The sequence below is a fragment of the Aquila chrysaetos genome, chromosome 13, assembly GCF_900496995.4.
Source record: "Aquila chrysaetos chrysaetos chromosome 13, bAquChr1.4, whole genome shotgun sequence".
Classification (NCBI taxonomy): Eukaryota; Metazoa; Chordata; class Aves; order Accipitriformes; family Accipitridae; genus Aquila; species Aquila chrysaetos.
This window is the reverse complement of record NC_044016.1, coordinates 39737437-39759535: the sequence shown is the minus strand read 5'-3', so window position 1 is coordinate 39759535 and position 22099 is coordinate 39737437. Positions and strand designations below refer to the sequence as shown.

Genomic DNA, 22099 nt, shown 5'->3' with positions numbered 1-22099 from the left:
ATATAAATGAATTGAAACATGCATTACAGGTCTGATTAATTTTCAGCTAGTGACATTTTAAAAATAAAAAACATGTCAAGTAGTCTCTCTGTCATATGGCATACAATACATCTCCAAGTACTTGTACTTCCCACATACGGAAGGTTTGCTGATATTAGTAAAGCTCCAGCCTCTGATTGTTGCTGGCTGTTAACATTCCAGAAAGGTTTTAAATAATACTGGACAACGTTCAATGCTTCAGTAGTAAAGGTAACAAAAATGAACACCAACTCATTTAGCTTACAGTTATTTATATGGTCGGAGCGTACAGAGGACTACTTAGCGTAGAGCTTTTACATATAACATTTGTGACACCCCTGGCCTTCCGTTTCATCATACTACAAAGATGCGACAACTCTCACTAGATCCATATGAAGCAGAATAGTCCTATAACCACCTTTCTGCACACAAATACAAGTGGATTTCACAAAGGCTACATTAGCCCTGTTAAGATCATCTCTTTAGTTTCCCTTTACAATCTAAGTGCTCAATGCAGTCAACAGCATTCCCCACTGCCTATTAAAGGAGCCTAGGAAGATTAGTCTCACAGTGACAAATATCAGCCATTAAAAATATCACTTACACACATTAAGCAACTTGCTGGAAATCACATGAGTTATGACAGAAAGGACTGTTATATATCAGAGAGGACTAGGGTATTGCCATCACATCCCTGCACCACCCTCTTGCCACAGTCAAATTCCTACCTTTAAAGATAGCTGAGAAGTCCCTCACCTGAGCTATTTAGTTGCTGAGTCCAGTAATCAAGGGTGAATTCATTCACCTAATGAATCTATTTAAGCTTTGATAATTGCAATATCAGTATTTGCACACAAGTACATACATATGTTCTCTAAAGAACAAAATGCCTAACACAGTAAAAATTCCGAAAAGAAAACCTCACTAGACTGAATAAAACTGTGAATCTAGAGTTCTAGATATAAAGGAACCAAAAATATTAGTTTGGTTTGTTTTTTTTTTTTTTTCTTCTAATATGCATTATAACTTGTGATGTATTTCTCTTGCAATGAACAGATAATCCTAACTATGTGCTTTAACGCTGACAACTTAAATACAGATATCAGCTCTGAAAATATTATTGAAATAATGGACACAAATAAACATTAAGCGTGGCTCTGTTCACACTATAAGCTTCTACAGGCAAGGATGAAGTGACAAAGATTTGATATGCTGAGGCCTGATCCCCACCTCCCACCCCATCTTTATTTTTGGTATTCAGATGCCCTTTGATTTCATCGGGGTTTTTGGTTCAGACCTCAGGTGCTCATTCTCATGGGCCTGGATTGCCCTATATAGCCACTCTGGCAAAACCCAGCATCTGTCACACTATATATTTCAGTACTCCTTTTTTATTAGAAATCTTTATACAGGGGGAGAGGCACTCGTTCCCCATTATAAATTTGCCTATGCTAAATACATCCTTGGTACAATCACTAAATAGGATCCCTATTTAAAGATCACCTTTACTCAGTCCTCCAAGACCATTAAAGCATAAGTATCCATTACATGTTCTGCCCAGCCTATTAGGAAGGTCAAATGTTGCAAGACAGCTACCTTTCAGCTCCAAATGTAATTACACTTCCTGAAAATCATACTGCTTGCATTCTTTTTGAAATGCATAATGAGATTTTCATACAGAAGCAGCACCATAGAAATGATAAACTCTTTATATCATACCAAGACTAGAAAATAAGATCTCTGTTTAGTTCAAATACACGGCAAGAATGACAAAGTCTCAGAGAAGTTCATTCTGAACATTTAGAGCCAGAGCTAGTACGGCTCATCACGAATGGTTCCATGCTGCTTTAGAAAAATAATTCTAATTAAGATCAAGTTTAACGTATTTTTCATTACAGGCACAACAATTTCCAGAACAGTCTAACATACAAACTTAGGGGACAGTGCATCATATGTCTAAAATAATAAACATTCTATAATTATCTGTATCACCACGGCCACCTAAAAAACATACAAGCAAGGATCAGTTTTGTTTGCTTATGAAACTATTAAGACACACACACAAAATTCAGTTTCCCATACAAAAGAGCCTGGCTGTCCAGGCACCAGAAGAGTTGCAACAAATTGACAAAAAAAGGCAAATGAGGGTGGGAGACTTAAGGTGAAAGTGAGAAAAGACAACGGCTTACTACAAATCCTGCAATCTACTGATGCAACTCGTTTATCTTTTACAGTAAATGCAAGTAATTTATTATTTGAAATTCAATGAGATTAAAATGTTTTATCCGTGCCAGGGAGTATTACACAGTGCTACCTGATGTCAAAAAAAGGAACTTATGATACTTGGGAGATGACATTTTCTTTCCCTTTCTTTACTGTCATGGACGGTAGCTTCTGGAGTTGGAATTCAGTCCTACAAAAATTTGCACATTTCTCAGAGACCATCCTAACAATAAAGGTGCTTCACCCCTCTTCAACAGAGACGTTAAAGTCCTTGACAGTTTAGACTAGAAATGAAAATAGCTAGTTTTGGTACTACACAATGCCAAAGATTTCTCTTGGTTTATTCCCATGACTGGTATTTTCACAGATTAAAATTTGTTCTGTAAATGAAAGATGTTGAGCTACAGCTCTTGCCTGCAGAGATAGGAGAGTTACTACTATTGTTGGATGAAGTTATCTCCCTCAAGAATAGCCAAAAGCCTAAATTGTTCATCATATACAATGAACAATCTTAAACAGAACTGAAATCTGAAAGCTCCAGAAAGAACAACCATTAGAGAGGGAGACTGTCATGTGCACAATATGAAATATGGATTTTTAAATGCAGTTAACGAAATACAAATGCTCTAGGAGTTCCTAATGAGGAAGAAGGGGAAAAAAATTTAAAATTTAAAAAAAAAAAAGATCTTGCTTCTCACCATTTTCCCAAAAGTATTCTATATAAACATCACACTCATGACAACTGTCCTTGCCCGAGCAGGTACGCTAGCCAGACAACTTCTTGCAACTGTATTGTTACAGAGCCAACAGACTTACGTTATTCAAACTATCCCATCCATCTCTGTGCTGACAACTCACAGTTTAAAATAACTTGTAAGGTGCCTGGAGATGTCTAGCTGTTTGAAAGCCAGCTTAATTAATTAACCATGGGCCTAACCGAAAGACTGCTGAAGTCAACAGGAAAACTCTAGCTGTTCTAATGGGCTTCACATCAGTTCCTGTATACAGTTCTGCTTCTCAGTTGAGAGACTAGCTTCACCGATTTCAAATGTCTTCACATCTCCTAATTCGTTATGTAAAGGTCAGAGTTTCTAGTTGCCAGATAAAAGGGTTATTTGTATATATGTTCCACATTATGGTATCAGACAGAAGTCAAGCCGTGTGGCAGAAGCTGCATGTCCAAATCTACAAGACTCAGCATAAAAGAAACATCTCTGGTTTTAATCCTAAAAGTGGTTTGGTATTTCCATTAACTTTCTCTCTTCAGCCCATTTTATGTGTTTGCATTTTTCTTTCACCACTAAAGCCAAGAATCCTTGTGCTAGAGCAGTTCAATAGTCCCAATTTAAATAAGTGGGAATTCTAACTGCAGTGAAATATCCCTCGATACTCCCGATAGCTTAAGACCGCTATTTGAGTATTTTAAAAGCTCCGAATAGGGACATCACTACCAATTACACTCAGAATGGAATGACTTGAAGAAACTTATCTATAAAAATTAGCTTTTAAAAACTGTTATTAAACTAGCAATAACCCCAAAGTAGTAAAGCATGTCCCTCTGCAATAAAAACTTCCCCGTGTGAAAACAAACAGCAAAGCAGTTCATGAACACATGTTGACATCATTTTGGCAATAATACATTAGGAAAACAGAAGTGATAATTCAAGTTAAGTGATATGATGCTAGCATAATAATTTAGAGAGACAGAAAAACATCTGCATTCATACAGAGCTCTCCAAGAAAGCTTTTACCATCTAAGACTAGGATTTACTGAAATTAACACTTCAGCTTATGCAGGAGCAAAAGAAGAATTTTTGTTGAAATTTATTTATAAGAGTTTCAGCATTAACATTATGTAGTCAACAGAGCAACTTACTACTTTCAAAACACAGATTAAAGATGACTAATCGACAAAGAACTTCTCAGCAAGCAACAGTGCAGTGCCAGGCCAAGGAGCTTTTTTTTTTTTTTTTTCCTTCCTGGAAGGGGGGTGTTTTCTTCATTCAAAAACCATCTAGACCATTCATCTAGGCACATTTAAAATCTCATTAATATGTATATTTGGGGAGTCTACTACCATTAGAATTAGTGAAAATGCAGTGATCGCTTATGCTAGTATGTATTCTTCACACATAGTATAGAAAACAAATATTTTAGTATATGATAAAACAAGAGGAGAATTTAAAACATATGTACTAGCCTCCTCCCCTTTCCCTACCACCAGTGGATTAACATTCTGAGAAATCAGAATCAAATGCTCTAGGCTTGTACAAGACATGCCTTTTTGGTTAAAAGAAGGGACTCAATTTAAGATTTCTCTCTAGGCTAAATTACACACATCTGCAACTTGACCTGAGGTTCTAAATATAAAACCCAGGAACCAAAGCAGATTCACATCCTTCATGTGCATTAACAAACTAGTCAGAATTAGCTTTCTCAAAATGTTGAATACTCGTCATCCTGTTATGATCCCTTAAGAGCAGCTGCCTTTGCTATATTCTGGCATTGTGATTTCCAGCAGTGACCAGAAAACTTGGAAGTCAGGGGTTTGGTTTGGAAACTGCTATTGTTTATGAAGCCAGATGAACCACCTCAGCTAATATTTTGGGGTTAACGTAAGATTTTGCTCTGAAATTTAGATAAGAATATAACGATTTCAAGTAACACCCTGCAGAAGGCCTCAGCAGGGAAAATTCAGGAGAAAAATAAAAATTTTGAACCACATTTTCAGAAGTTCAGTACTCATGAACCAGCACTAAGGTGTCATGTAATTACTTAGAAATCACTGCTTAACAATGAAGAAAATATAATTTGGATTCCATCACCCTCTTGAGTTTTACAGGACTATTGCAATTTCCCAGGTTCTCTCTCTTGCTCCGAAAGGTAGAAACATCCCCCCAAAACCCAGATTCTTCCACAATACAAAGCTAAAACAGGTTCATGGAAAAAACTGGAGTAAAAACTCATGTTGATAGATTGAGTAAGAATATAGCAGAATATGGAAAAAAAAATGAGAAACAAGATGAAATAGATCAGGAAAAGAAAAAGAAAAAGAACAGTAAAAATAGGGAAAAAGCCTTTCAAATGTTCAGGGTTTTTTGCTAACAGAAATACTGTGTGGTCTAACAGTTTCTAAGGGAGATTAAAAAGAGCAGTAAAGGCATTTCGGTTCATCCTGTATTAGCTGTTCCCACGTGTTTAATTTTTCTTCCTCCAGACTTATCTTTGTTTTCATCACAAACTACTGAAAACATATTTTTCATCTACTTAATGAAACCAAAACCCCATCATTTGGGTGACAACCTCACTGTTTGGTCACTTGAACTACATTCTTTATCAGTCAGTGAATGCTGAACGTCAACCAGTTTTAAGCAATTCCAAAATGCTCAATGTAGTAGTTTAACAGTGTCTTTTCAAACTCATGTGGAACTTGAGTCATATCAGTTTAATCTTTCTTGCCAGCCAGGTCATACTGTATCAGAATTTCCTCCAGTGAAAAGTTATGTGGATGGTCCTTTGAGCAATGTAGCATGCATATATCTGGGTAAAGGACAAAAGAAGCATTTTTTGGGGCTTATTACTGCTCATGACCTTTCAGGATTCAAGTTTTTGACAGAAGAATGCACTAGCTTTTAATTCATGAAACACCATTAGCTCTGTTAATACATTTGAGAATTATCAATTAGAGGCACTTTTTTAAAAAAAAAAAAGCCAAAACCTCTGTTTTGTGAAGATTGAAGTCTCTCATACTTGTCAAATGAGAAATTTGGGCAAGTCTTGTCAGCCAAAAAAATAAAAATAAGTGTGTAAAATTGCTAAAATGTTTCATTTACAAATTTCAAAATGAAAAAAAAAACCCAAAACCAAAACCCAAACCACCCCCCCCCCCCCCCCCCAAAAAAAAAAAAAAAAAACCAAAACCTTTTTATTTGGAAGCATCTGTTCCGGGGAAAATTTAAATACAATGATTAAAAAAACACTTTAAAAATAGAAAAAACCCAGATGGGTTTAAATGCGGTTTGACAGCATAAATCAAACTGCTACGTTTTTCAGCTAGCATTCCCTTTCTTCTGTCCTCTAAGAAATCCAAAACTTTTCTTTACCTAGCAAAGAAATATTTAGCCATTATTTGTTCTGTTCTGCTTTGCTCAGCCAGAGAACATTAGACATTTTGTATCTTGTATATGAATTCCCATATATTGAATTGTAGTATACTGCAATATTATCAATCAACAAATCTGTAGAGAAAGGCTTGCCCAGGATCATCCTGGAATTATGTGACAGTGCTAAAAATTACGCCCTGGTTCCCCAGCCTTGTGCTGACATCCTGACAATTGGAATACATTTCTTCTGTCAGACTTGCACGTCTCCCTCTGTGCAGGACTGCTTTCTAGTCTGGGCGAGGAAAACAAATAAAATGATCCTGAAGTATTATACTGGAGCAGGGAAAGAAAGGAATGTAACAGTTTTATACTTGCATGATAACTATACAAATTACAGTCCCCTGAAATAGTGGTAATTTTCCCTGACTGTGCAAGGAAATACAATGGAAGGATTAAAAGGATGGATTTTTCTGCTCAAGAATCAGTTAGAGTGCAGTTTTCGTTAGTGGCTTGTTTTAGGTCTTGAGAAGGTGACATTTTTAACGTGAGAAAGGTCAGTCTTGTCAACTTATAAATATTTAGATAGTGTTTTACTATATGAATTGCATGTTATTTCATAGAATCCTTCCACTTAAAGCTCTCTAGAAAAGCATGTACGTACATACACACACAGAGGCAGGTAGGGTTTTTTTCTCCCTTTCTTCAGGAATGCGTCATTTTTGAAGGATTAAGAACATTACAGGCTTTTCTTTCTGTATATGCCAGGAAAAATCCTTCCCAGATAAAATGGCCTTGGCTGTCTAATAATGCCTTACATTATAGACAATACGCCCAAGACTGACAGATGGGAGACAAAGTTCAAGATATACCAGTGGGAAGAGAGTCCGTTATCATTTTTTTAACATCTTAATTGCTCTTAAAATGCAGGATTCAGTATCATAGCCCACCTTAGAACTACTCCAAAGCTCACTAATCCCAGTTGGCAGTTGCAATGCTACAGTGGAAACCAGTGAAGCAATTTAAAATGAAAAAAAAGTCTTCATAACAAACTTGTTATTTGGTTCACATCTGGCACAATTTCTCATCTCTATGAAGGCTCCCCATGATCCAGCACACAAGACAACTTTGTGTTTATGCATTTGCACCAGGTTCTAAACAGATCCTACCCACCTCCCACAAGTACATTTCCATTTACTCTTGCTCAGTGTCACAATTATTGTAACATGACTGAGCATTGAGCTTTTCATCTACAGATCGTAGTATGAAGAAAGTGAACATTATCATCATTTTATCTACAGGACTGTTGTTTTGTGTGCTGTCACACAGCAGGACAACAGTTGAACCAGGAATAGAAATGAGGTGTCCCAAGTCCTAGTCATATAGATATTAATACCATTTGAATATTTAAGTACAGAACAGTCAGCACTGTGCATCCAAATATTATAGTCAAGCCCACATAAAAATACTAAACTATACCATCATACTTAGGAAAAAAGAGAAATTATTACTTTTAAAAGGCTTTCAGAATGTTTCTGTATTTTTAGGTTGTTGCAGGATACAGTGTTTTCTTCTCTATTCAGAAAAGCTGAAAACATGGAGAAACAATAAAAGACTTGCCAAGGTCAGACAACACCTGGAGCTGCAAATTGGGGGAAATAAATGAATAATCTTTTCATGTGGAAGGTACGATGAAAATATTGCAGTTAGCAAATACCACTGGGTTTAACTTCTAGAATACTGAATAGTTATGCATCTAAATTTTCAAACAATGCCCATGTCTTCCCATATAACGCAGCACAGGGATGAGAACACTACATGTGTGTGTTAAAGTCCAGGACTGACACTCAGCCTTTACTGAGTTTATCTTGCTAATGCAAAAAAAAAATATGATGAGAATTTGATTGGTTAAGGACAAAGTAATGAGTGAACAAGAACAAGCAGGGAAGAGAGCCGATCCAATTCTGTCATCATATTTTTGGAAATAAATTCGTCTGTATCAACAGACTTACATCCCTGTAAAACCCAGAACAGGCAAGTGGAGAACCAGTCACTACCAGATTTGGACCATCTCGAGGCCTCCCACTTAGCGTCTGACCATTTTGCTGTTTGCATATGAAAAACACAGACATCATTTCCAAGTGAGACTGTCCTTAGATTATACTCCACATAGGTACAGTGCCAAGCACAACAGAATTTTCTTTCCTGACTGGAACTTCAAGGCATCTAAAGCAGTACGAAAAAGCAGTCATGTAAGTAGGAGATGATGACAATAATAACGCACCACAATGCTCCTTATACAAATTCTCCTAGACTTCTTTGTATTACCTTCTACTATCGGAACCCCATTACTTTTTTATTAAAAAAAAAAAAAAAAGTCTGTTGCTATGGTAAATGATTTGTCTTGAAAAATACAGGTTTTAGACTGGGTGGCAGGGGGAGAAGCCTTTCACTACATGGAAATAAAACTAAGATCTGAAAATACACCATGGAATATAATAAAGCTATTCCTCAAATATGCAACATGTGCAAGCAGGGCCTGTCTGAACAGAAAATGTAGTGGAACTGTGATGCTACTTTGTAGCCAAGAGGAACACAGACCAAAAGTTGAGATTTCCAAATGTACTCACTGATTTGCAAATGTGTCTTACTTGTTTTTAATTAAAGTAATGAAAATTTCCTATTAATCTTCAGCTAACATTTCCCCTCCTCTCCCCCTTCCTTTTGTAGGCTAAAAACATACTTATTCAAGAACTTGCTTTAAGGGGTACTTTGCAGTCCTTCATACCTAAAAAAAAAACCACAACAAGAAACACACACACACACCAAACTCCTGCATATTAATGTAGCATTTTACATTTCCCATTAATGTCACCTGCTCCCCTGAGGAGTTCTCCTTCACATATTGTTTCATCATAGAAGACGTTTCCAATGTGACCTTTTCACACAGCTGTATTGCAGTAAGAAGGTACTACACGAAGATAGTTGGAAGTAATGGTCAAATATGATTTTCATTTACGGTCATGTCAAAATGTATTTTCATCCTAATCAGGACAAAATGTTGAAACTTGAAAAAATGCTGGACAAAATAGAGAAGTATTTCCACTTGCATCAAAAAATCCTGTGGAAACATACCAGTTTCTTTATAATGATAAATCCTATTATACTAAAGTATGGTACAGTATATCACATTTGAAACAGAAGGTTTTGAATTTCCATAACTTTTGCACTGAAAAAGTAACACTAACATATTCTGAGGTGCATCAGTATCAAAACTTTTTGCCCTGTAAAACTGTTCCACCAAAAAAGAAACCCAAAATACTGACCAGAAAAAGAGTAGCCAGCACGTTTTTAACTGTTTTCTTACATTAAAAAAGCCCAGTTTCCATTTTAGCTGCTTTTCTATGACCTGTGCTGCTCTTGTCAAGGCCAAATTCTCACAGATGCTCAGCTAACAGTAGCTGTCTTTATTCCCCTTAGCAACCCCTGGGTACAATGTTCTTCCACAGGTTTGCCCTGCTCAGTGTTGTATTTTATGTTACACTGTGACCTCAGTCACATCTCTTATAAGACTTTTTTTCTTCTTGTCACATGGAAGTTTTTCTACCAGGACTATTTTAAAGACCCTTCCTGTTAAAGTCTTCCCTCATTCCACTTCTTTTAGGTGAATGGAAGAGCTTCTGACAATGTTTTTGGGTGCTGAATATAAAGTCCAGAAGAGATTCATGTAAACACCTTGCGTAAAAAGAGCTTTCATCCTGCTGCTATGCTATGAGCATCAGTGGCAAATCTCCCTGGGATCGCAGTGGTCTACAATCATCCCTTAAAACATCTATACTCATTTTCAGTGGAAATTTTATTTCAATCGTGTACAATTGTGTAACGATTATCAACTCTGGCATATTTAAACTTCCATCCCTTCTCCAGACTAGTGGATAGCAGGGAAGGGAAAAGAAGGCCTTTAACTGAATCCAAGGTCAGCATTTAATACTCTCTTTAATGTTAGCCTATCAATGTTGGAGGCCTATTTAATTCCTTTTAAACTGTCAGTTAACAAGTATAATCCTTGTAAATAAACAAACCCTTGTGTGAACAGGCTCTTTTGATACTTAAGAATAAGGCTAAACAAGCAATGAGAAACGTCTGAAGTCTGATGTATTAATCAAAGCAAGTCTTCTGTGCTTCTTCTGAGCTGGCAGCTAACAACAGCTTCAATGCAGCTCCCAAACGGCCTTTATTCTTCAATGCTTTATTAAAATACAGTATTTTATTTAAACTTGGGGGGATCAAGCTTTATTGTGCATATCTGAAGTCTCTATCTACCCCTCTTCACAAAGGAATACATTCACAACTTTCCTCTGAGTTTTGGAAAGCTCCCATTACTCTACCTGCTTTTTACTCAGATTAAAAGAACTAGAATCAATCTACTGAGGTTTAACTATTACTTCACAGTATATCACCAACAAGCTGAGCCTTCACTGTGTAAAGATTGGGATTTTGGTGCTCTGATCTCATGGACTTAGTTATGCATTTACTATGCTTTACAAATCCTAACGCCCACTGCACATTGTATTTTGGTTATGTGAACTTTCAGCAGCAGCTGTTTATTCTTGACATGGACCATAGCACATTTTCTATAGAACAAACAGAAAATAAAGTGTTCAGCCCCATTTGCATACAAACCTTCACAGCTATCCCTACCCAAAACTGCCCCCCCCAATCACTCTGATTCAAATTCACCATTTATTAACAAAAACAGTTCTAGAATTAACTTCAATAAACCTGATTCATTTCTGATATACCTTTTTCTGGTTTTGGTCAGTGTTATCATTAGGTTATAACTTACGAGGATTACAGTGAAATCACATTAGTTGACTGTTAAGAGATCAAGACAATAGCACTAAACTTGTCTATATGGTCAAGATAAGTACAATATCGAAAGTCCCAACATAAAATCACAGATGTTAAAGGTCTAACAGTTTCTGTAGAAACGTAAGCACAGTTGTTACTGAGACTAAAAAAGCCAACATACTACTCTTCAGGTATAAGGCTGCCCTAATGCTTGTAACACATGCAGTGTTTTGGTGTTATTCAAGTGCTAAATTTGGAGGAAAAAGATAGCTGTTTAGGCTCTCAAGAAGACATGGATGAGATTACATCTCTATTCAACTTTCCAGATAAGAAGTAATACATTTTCATAAAACAGAAGCGAGCTGTGAAACATGCTGTCATGAGACTCTTCCGAGGACAAGAATTTAAGGTCAGAAAAGGAACTGATACAATTAGCAATGACAATAACTCGGGGAAAATATTGGACAATCATGTAAAAACGGCACTTATGGGCAACTTTTCATTAGATTAATAACTCAGTTGAGACTGGACCTTCAGAGCAAATGTTCCTCAAAGGGGTCTAAAATCAAAGTCAAGTATACATTACTACTTGGCTTTGTCCTTATGAGAACACAGAGTTGTCTTTTTACAATAGTCAAAACACTAAGCTCCTGAAGGAACAGACACCTTTCTAAACACAAGCACAAATCTTGTCCTACCTACCCGATTTCTCATAATTTCAGGAGAAACTAAGTGGAAAGGTCACCATATGTCCATGCTCACCTTTGCAAAGTGAAGACAACGCTGAATTCATTTGGGCTGGGAACTATGGCAGAACTGAGCACACACTGGTTTAAAACAAAGTCTGTGGCACACATGCAGAGTTCTGAACTCCACAAGATTGCAAGTCCTTTTGTGTCATCCCTTTATTTAGAATCTAGTCCAACACTCATAAGGTTCCAAGCCAAATTTAGACTTCACCAAACCCAGATAGTGGGTTCTTCTCTACTGTTATTAAATTGGATCATGACCCAAACCAACAGTAATACCTTATCTGGACTTTCATACAAACTGACTGATATAGACATCGTGATACATACAGATTCTATGACACTCAACAGAGATACACCTAGCTTTATAGGCATATAAAGAGCTAACAAATATCATGCCAGTAAAACTGTACTCAAAAATTATACTGCACGGTTCTTAGGTTTTGTACAATCACTAAAACCTGTGGACTTACATTGTAAATGACTTCCCTTCAAAGGCTGTTTTAACACATCCTATCCCATTCTCCTTAAAATTAAATGGCACCTGTGTTGGAGTTCATTAGTTTGCGGTCCAGCTATAATGTAGTGATGTGAATATATTTTGAAGTAAAATGACAAAATCACAACTGGTCCAGATTATCTTGTTTTGTTTTCAATTTTGCTGTAGCAGGCTGTTAGAGTACTAAGTCAATATATACACTTTACAATGATGGGAGCCTTCTGCAATACACAGGAGGTGGAAATGTAAACTTAGCCCTCCAATCCAGCCATTAGTCTTTTTAATGATTCTGAACCACAAAAAATGCTAAGATAGCATCTCATTCTGCCTGTGCTTGAGGCATAGATGCTCAGCAGACTCCTGATTTCTTTGGCCTTTCATTAAGCTGAAGTCTGGATGGGTGTAAGAGCTAAAAGAAAAGGATTACAGGGGTTTATTCAGTGCTGTCAGAGAAAGAAAATCCCTGTCTCACTGCCAGATGCATTAAACTACTGATCTCACAATTGCATAAAATTATCACTGGCATTAAATCTATGCTAATTCAACCCAGAGCAAGGAAAGATGATTTAACCCAGAACCCTTTTCCAATGTCATTCAAAAGCCCTAATTAGAAAAGTGTTCCTGTTCTTCCCTCACGTTCAATTATTATAGGTAATATTTAAAATGTATTATTCATATTCGTTAAACAGAATGAGAATAACGAGGGGACACTTACTATACAGTTGAGGAACGCTGTTTAGACATACATGGTCACAGTTTTCTTTTCTTATGGAAACTTTAAACTTAGGTTACATAGGTTCTTGCTTAGCATTATGAATGTAAACAGCACAAAAGCATGTTCTAAAATGAACACTAACTGCTACGTATATAATTTCAACTGACTGAAGAGCAAAATCTTTTTCTTCTTTCCTTTGTACTCCCCCCTCCTAAACTTTCAGGAAATGAGAACTTCCACTAATGAAAAAATTTTCCTCAGAGTGTACACCAGTTGGCTGTAGAACGTATCATGACATCATCAGACTAAGACAAAGAACTTCACAGAAACACACAAACACATATAGTATCTGAATTGTGCTAAAAATGTAACTGTATCTTAAGCGTAACAGCACTACTAGAACTTCTGCAGCATTTTTCACGTATAGGTCTCAAAACCTTTTCACAGAAAGATAATCTGTATCATTTACCCGATTTTATAAAAGAAACAACCAAGGCTCAGAAGGATGAAATAATGTGCCCACAAGACATCTAGAACAGTGACAGAACAAAAGACAGACTATGCTACATGTCCTATTCCTTGCAGCTACTGTGATCAGACACAGTGCAGAAGGGAGCAGCAAACAAAACTATATTTTTTTAGACAAAAGGACAGGAACGCAAATACTTTGGAGCTCAGAGTAATGTTGAATTAATGGTGAGCAGAACAGACTTTTCCATCAGGGACTTTTTTTTTCAACAACTGTTTCTGCAGAGGCCTATTGTAGGCCTTTACAATCCTCTTTAATGCGCTCGGCGCACATTCCTGTTAAGACAGACTCTGGCTAGACAGATCACTAGTCTGATCTAATATGGCAATTTCTATGTTCTTAGGGGAAAAAATAAGAAGCAGTGCAATAACACACTCCAGGGAAAAATCTAGAAAAACCTAAAAATTAAAATAAAAACATAAAAATTGCAATAAATTCATTTCCCCCTCCTGTGTTGCAATATGATTTTATGTGCAGCATTAAAACTACAACATGAGTTATCCTTTCAAGCCTTACTTGAAAGTGACTATGACTAGAGGCAGGCAACTGAAATACACCAATCCTGGTGGATGAACCGAGTTTATATTCATTCTAATTACATTCATAATACACTCATTTGAACTACCGTAGGTATTATTTAGATGTATGCTATACATTCTGTCTAAAATAAATTGAAATAAAAATATAATGCATAGCTGAAAAATATACTCTGTACAAAGTACTGTATCTCACTGACAAGTACTTAAAAAAAAAGGCTAAAAGTAATAAAAATTACTGCTAGAAAAATCGAAGTGTTCCATTCCTAGATTTTATGGGGGCAATAAAAAATGAAAAAGCAGCTCTAGTTAAGCTAGACTGATGAAGTGATATACTGCCAGAAAGGCATTCAAGGTTGTGTTGAAACAGATTTAAAATTGATATATATCAAATACAATAATTCTGGTGCATATTAAATAGAGTCTAGATAGAATGCTAGTGCAGACTTTCACCAGATGATTGTAAATTAAATAAAAAAATAAAGTCTGAGCCGGACAAAATTTGCCATGCGAAAGAACTTGGATGAAGCTGTTAATAGCAGTTTTAACCCATTAAAAATGGCGCATTTGAGCAATACTCAAAACTCTACTTGCAGGAGTTTCAGGAACGACCTACAACTTCTGCCATTTAAACTCTTTAATTTCTTAAATTGTAACAAGGAAATGTTTCTAAACAATGTGCAGAAGCACACAGAACAGTTTTGCCTTTTGTCAGACCAACTGACAAAAGGCAGTCGTGTGTTACAAATTATTTCCAAGGCTGCATTCTACAGGCACAGAGAAGCACACCCTTTTTCCCAGGCAGTGGTGAGCTTAGATGCCTCTCAGTGACAAACATGAAAGGGATGAGTTTATCTCCTTTATCCGCATCTATGACTCAGCAGTAGGTAAAGCAGTAGGCCAGTTAAGAAGGTTAGCACTTGGAAAGTTAGACTTAAGAGTGTTAGATTTCATTTTTATGGTAGAGCCAGCGGAAGCTGAAAGCTAATACGTACTTTGAGTTCATACGACACAAGTGAAAAACAATGCTAGATCATTAACATTCTGGCCACATTCTGTATGGGTTCAGGTTATGACACCTCATTTATTCTCTTAAGCAAGATGCTTTAACATAAGTTCACTTGGAAGAATGAACTGATCTTTTCAACACTACCCAATATTCATCTTCCTCCTATGGGAATTAGATAAACTAAAGAACAGACTTCAGAAAAATTCCCAACGTGGCTGTCCAAAATAATCATGAAACAGGTTTGAATTAGAGAGTGTTCCGACACACACATTTGTTTTGCAGTTAGTCATTCCGAAATTCATCCTCAGCAAAGGACCAGCAAAACAGCTACACACTACTCTGGTAATAAAGGCACTAGATTTTTATAAAACAAATAGTATTTGGAAGCAAACAGGCTTTGTACTCTTCCTCCACAAAGGGAAGGATCTCAGTTTCATCTCATTTTCATGAGGATTTAGCTACTCTGGTCAGGATTATGAAGAGCTGTCATCACTTGCGATAAGAGAGGCCCCCAGAGTAAACACAGCAACACTAACACCATCCCACTTCTTTGTATAGGAGTCTTGCCTGTGGGTGTACTATGCATCACCAGCTTCGTTCCTACGCATAGTACCTTGTCAATGTAGTAATTCTAATACATGAAAACTCGCATAGAGAAGTCAAGAATACAATACCACCGCCTCAGTGACTGAACAAGAACACTTTCCCCCAGCTAGTTACATTTGGTGATGCCCACAGCAGTGCGATTATCTAGATACGTATTAATGCTATGAAATGGATGAACTGTTACCAACAGCTTTCCACCTGTATCCCAACCCAATAAGATGAGGTAGCCTGAAAAAACATGGTATCAAAAGGCACTAGAGAAAACAGCATTCTGTGCCTACAAAATTGCTCAATCCATCCATACCAAGGAACACAACTGATATGTTGACAGCAGAAACTGAAAAACACTGTCAAAGATAAAGCAGGCTAGTATCTGACAGTCTAAGCATGCTATACCAATTATCCTAAAGAAATTGTAACTACACTGTCAGCTTCTTACAGGGCACTTGTGTACGGCAACAAAGACAAAGCAGAAGTCTGCTTTTGAAACGTTCACACCTATAAATGCTCACCAGCCTAAGACAGTCTGCAAAAACAAGTTGCTTTGTCAGTTCAAAATGGAAAGCATCAGACGTCATGTACACCAGGAAACACTGAATTATTAGCAACAAAATGTTATAAACTTGCCTGCTTGACTATCTTAAAGAGACAACACCTTCCCCTCCTCCAGTCGACTGTTTTCCACTTAAAACCATATGAAAAATGTGTATGTGCATCATGTGTGTATAATTACAGTACGCTCCAGCCAGTCTGGTATTTAGCTAGTCTTACAGATACAGAGCTGCTTCTGACCTCTGCATCGAGCCTCCCTTGAGGTAGTTCAGACCCAATACTTCTGGTCTGATTGCTTATAAGCATGGAAAATGGACTCTTCCCTCCCTTACTGCAGAAGCCTTTTACATTTTTGAAGACTTAAATAAGCTACCCTCAATTCCCCATGCCAAACCAGCCAGGCTTCTTTTCCTCCAATAAAATACTGTTTTACAATACAAATATTTACCATGGATACATAAGAGATAGCATGAGATTGAGCTGTCACAAGGAGAGGCAGTCTACTAGTTGTTTCAAGAACATGGTAGGCATTTTTGGCGCTGTGATTTACAATAGACTTATATAGGAGTGCTATAAAGGTACTCTTTTTTCCTTTTTTCTTCTTCTTCTTTAGTGTTACTGAATCTCTTGTGATTCCATTGCCATGTGACTTAATATATTATTAAAGCCCAAGCTGCAGAGTTCTTTGAATAGGAGGTGGAAAAAAGGATGCTTTCAGTCCCCATAACTGCAAAAAAAGGATTTGAATCACAAACCTCCGAAGACCATAAAGCAGATAATTTCCATGATTTTTAATGTAGCCTTGCAAATATTTGAGCCATGCAGAGAAATTACCAAACAGCAATTTAAAAATAAATAGAAGACAGTATGGGATTTAAAAAGAGATTGGGCAAATTCCTAAAGGACAGATTCACTCACAGCATCAACTGCGAGGTAATAAAAACACAATTGTCTAGATGCCACCTTCACCTCCTGAAGTTTCTGAACCGCTATTTCACAGAAGCTGGGGAGAAGTTTCAGGAAAAGGATCACTCACTATTCTGTATTTGTCCTAGTCTCATATTATTTTTCCTTACCATCAAGTATTAGACGCTGTCAGAAGTGGGACTGCTGACAAAGGTAGACCTTTATTAATGATCTCATCTGATCCATCATGTTCTTAAATTGGTAGATGCAAGGTACAGTACAGTAGTTAGATTTTTATTTTAGATCAGAAATTGCACAGAAAAATCCATTAATTAAGGAGGAATGAATTGGGACCATTGTTTCTCTAATATTGCTCTTCTTAGCCTGGAATATTTTTTTTAAAGACAAAAAAGTACAAAGAAAACCTTGCTTGGCTACGGTAAAGTGCTTAAGTGGAAGGTTCATATTATTAGGAAAAAACTTCTACAAATCAGTAACGTACATACATTTTCCCATTAAAAAGAAAATTCTTAGTAAGATAGTTTGTTATATTTGCCAGGCAATAATAAAGAAAACCAGATCCAGAAAATTTACCCAGAGAAAAGTATCTTGTGCAAATGCTATAAGCCACCATTTGTTCAAGCGTTTTGGCATTATCAGATAGTTGGGTATAACTTTGCTGTATGCTGTAAACTAAATGTACAACTGCAGTGTGCTACGCTCAAAAAGCAAGTATCTTCAAAAAAAATTAGACAAAGCATAAGAGACAAAAGTGAACTGCATGCCTCTGGTCATGTAGTTACTCAGTGACAGGATCAGACATAAATCCTGGATTCCAAACAAGTTCATAGTGACTACCTACAATGAAACATTAGCATGGCAATTGTCAGAAAAAGCACCAGCAAAAACATCATCAGTACAGAAATGTCCCTCTACAGGTTTCTGGCCTAGACACTGCTTGTTAAATTTATGACTTTCTTTAAGATCATAGATGAAGGCAGGTTTATCTCTAGGTATAAAATAAATATCACAATAAGGAAGATCCAGATAGAAAATACAAAGGCTTGAAAATCACAATGGAATAAAGCACTGTGCGGATAAGAAATCAGTCTTTTAAAGTAAACCAAAGGGATTAAATCAAACTCTGAAAGAAGACAAGTAAATGATAAATGACACAGGACTGTAACTAAACTAAATCTTTGGTGTCTAAATGAAATATAGAGGGCTGAGGAGATTATGCAAATTGAAATGAATCAGACTGAATCAAGACTTACAGCTGACCTGAAGTGTGAGGGAACATGCTGCATTCTGAAGCCAGAGTAATTATACAACCTGGGATTGAATAGTTGACCAGAGGATAAAGGATGGAAATTGTATTTGGCCTCGAGTTCTCCAAGAACGACGGTGTAAGTAAAGGGGAGGGGGGCACCCATCTCCATAGCTGTCATGCAGGGTTTTGGGAGGAGGGGCAGAAAAAAGAAGAAGAAAACTGTACAAAACATGTATTACGGCTTGCTTACTTAAATACAATCATACTCTTAATTCTTAGCAAGCCAGTTGAGATCTCAAAGCCATACAGAGTCAAAATCTACTAAGATTCCTCAGCTATGGTACTTTTGAAATACTATTGCAGTTGCTTTGCTCTGAAATTCAATTGTGCCATTAGTAGACAGTTGCATACTTTTTAAAAAATGGTCCTAAGACGTCTAAGACATGCTCTGCATCATTAGGTCTGATCACTACATTTTGAATTCAGATTCAAAATTTCTCAGAAGAATTACAGAAGAGTTCAGATCTCAACTTCTGGTTTACTTCTCCTCTTTCAACCACTTGGATAAGTATGTACTAATAGTCACACAATAGAATAGCGTTAGTAACACAGAAGTTAAGCAATGAGTTAAATGATCCAAAATGATGCTGTGTTTATTTTATTCACTATTACTAGCAATTACAAATCATAATACGAGAGCCTTTTGACCTTTAGAATAACTGACGCAGTCTTTTGCAAGCTGAGCAAACCAGCCTCCCCAAGAACACAGGGAAGGGAAGGACGAAAGTCAAGTGCTGTAATTAGCTGCATAATTATTTTCCAAAATAAAATGTGCAATCTTCACCTCTTTGGCACTGAATGGCGTCATTGGGGCTGCTATCATTAAGCTGCCATCGCTGCACTATCATTATGGGGCTGATAAGGAAAGACAAACACTTCGAGATCCACTAGAGGATGCATTTATTTCCCAACTTCCCTCAACTAATGTATTTATGTACTTATTTTTGTGGATGATGGGATTTTGAGGACAGGAAGGAAGGTCACTGACATTGGAACCAGCAGGGATAAGAAACGTTTTTCTCAACAGGAATCGAGTCTGATGCTCTAATAATCATTAAACGTTAAATCCTATCTTTTTTTCAGCCAATGACAAAACTCTCATCAACTTGAACAGGGTCAAGATTTTACTTCAAGCTTGCACTCACTTAGACTCCACAAGAATAAAGACAATACAAGAACTAGAGCAGGAAAGGGAAGAAGGGAATCCAAGTCTTAAAGAAACACTGCTTAAGTGAAACTCTTTCCTGAACCTACAGGAAACAACTCTACATCGAGAGGGCCCGAGTTACCCAATACATCTGAAAAAATAAGCTGGATAATACTGTTTGCATAATAAAACAAGAATAACTGAAGTTGTTTAATTACGGTTGTCTCAGAAGTATGTCATTATGCAGTGTCTATCCACCTCTTTGGGTATTTCTGACCTTGGATGGCATCTGAACTAAGACTCAATAACACAGTATTTGCTACATAGTTGACATGCATTGAATTATATTTGCATTTGTGAGTTATTTTAATAGCTTTCCTTCATTCCCCATTATTTTCCGGGATCCTAATTACAGACAATAAATAAGGTTTTCTTTTTGCCATTTTGTTTGTTTGTTTTAAGTCCGGAAAAACAGCTGCAGGCAGAAAGAGCAGGATCTCACTACATACAGAAAACACCCTGAAGAATTTCTCTTTCCCCAAAAACAACAACAAAGAAACAAGGAAATTCCCCACACTTGAACATTTGATGTAATTTCATACAGAGAATGCTAAATACTACAGACACAGATTACCTGTGTTTACAAAATACACAACAAAATGTTTAGCAGCCCACTGTGGTATAAACAGACAGGGACAAATGGAGTCAAACAGTTCCAAGTCACCACACGCATATAAAATTGAGAAGATTCCTAATTACTTTTGAAAGGCTGATTTAGTGTCATGACCTGTTAAGAGTAAGGTACAAGTGGATTTTTTTTGCAGCCGCAATCTCTCAGTGCTACCAGGCACAGAATTGAGACTAGAGGTTTATTTGCTAAGGAACTGAGTCACCGAACTAAATACTATGCTGCTATTATCTATTTACACCAAAACCAAGATTACTTTTTATATTATAGCAACAGAAGCTTTTTTCACCTGTATTATACAAAGCAAGCGTGGACTGCAGAATAAGCACTAAAATCTAATTCAGGAACCCTGGGCTTTCTTCAGATGTGTTTGGAATTGGGGGTGAAAAAAAAACAGTCCAGAAAAAAAAAAAAAAAAAAAGGCCCTTTGTCATCCACAATATCAACCATACAAAATCATACCTCTTGGCCAGCCCAAGGCTTACCATGCTTCAGTTTCAGGTAGACCCAAATGAGGTAAGTTACTGCAAATACTATTAATTCTTACATTTTATTAAAGTGTCCACAAGTAGCCTTTTTTTTTTTTTTTTTAAAGACCATTTCTCTGAGAAAGCATGAGAGGTTATTAAGCAGATGAAGGAAAACAAATTTACGTTTAGATAAGCCAGAGTGATGTAACTGGTGCTAACTGTATGCCAGTGTGTCTCAAACAGCAGCCAAAGCCATAGCAAACCTGAATTCTGCATTAGGCATTCAGCATTACTTCCACATTAACAACAGGTCCAGAATAGGATGCTCCTCTCCTACGCTCAATCTGGGGTGCCAGTGTGCAAGAGGCTGCAGTCTTTCTCCAGAACTATTGCTGCCACTGCCAAAATCATAGATTTCTTCTCCGAGATTCCTCTCATCATTGTCACCATGGCTTCCATTGCTGCTGCATTTTTACTCATTACAGCCCACATTCCCATTACACATTCTTTAAATTTCATGGTACTTAGTGAAATAAGCATTGTTTTGTACTATTCTATATCTAGTAATTATTTACAGAGCTGTACTTCTGATAGGATAATCAAGGATTACTTCCTACCTCAAAGCAGGACCTCCATTTAAAAATTCCTCTTCGAGAATCATAGCAAGAAAGCATTGCAGGTTGTTTGCTTCAACCAAGTCTCACAACTTGACCAAGACCAAGTACCCTGACAAGGAGCAAAGCCTTCAACAAGTAGTAAGCAATATATCATTTCCTCTTAAGCACCTGGAAGTAGAAGGAAGATACCAAACTGAGCTTACTATGTTGGGCAACATGTCAAAGTATCTTAGGAATTTAATATATGGTTAGTTATTTATTATCTCTTAAGCATAGAATTTTTGAAAGGACCAGAAACACAACTACATTATTCAACAGCTGTACCAGAAAACATAGGACAAAACCAAGAGACAATATATCTGATACAATGTATAAGGTAACTGCAAGACTGGACCAAAATGTCACTTGTTTGCCTCTCAACCAGTAAGCTGCACATCAAGGCATTCGTTCTTTGAGTAGACCTGGGATCCTCAAGTGAAATCAATAGGAATCCTCCAGAGGCACAAGGCACAATGCTCACAGACCTGCTTGCAAGACCAGAGTTTTATTTAGAT

The 22099-nt window shown here is 36.9% G+C and overlaps 1 protein-coding gene across 3 annotated transcripts in view; it reads right to left on the bottom strand.

Annotated features, from left to right (window-relative positions):
- The window catches only part of LRRTM4 (leucine rich repeat transmembrane neuronal 4), a 342097-nt gene that overhangs the window by 306871 nt on the left and 13127 nt on the right, over positions 1-22099 (bottom strand). For 2 of the 3 annotated variants that reach the window (XM_030035903.2, XM_030035904.1), the window contains exon 4: positions 21546-21713. The exons of the other annotated variant lie outside the window; for it this stretch is intronic. The gene's annotated coding sequence lies outside the window, so the exon portion shown is untranslated. The remainder of the gene's footprint in view (positions 1-21545; positions 21714-22099) is intronic. 3 annotated transcript variants of the gene reach the window in all.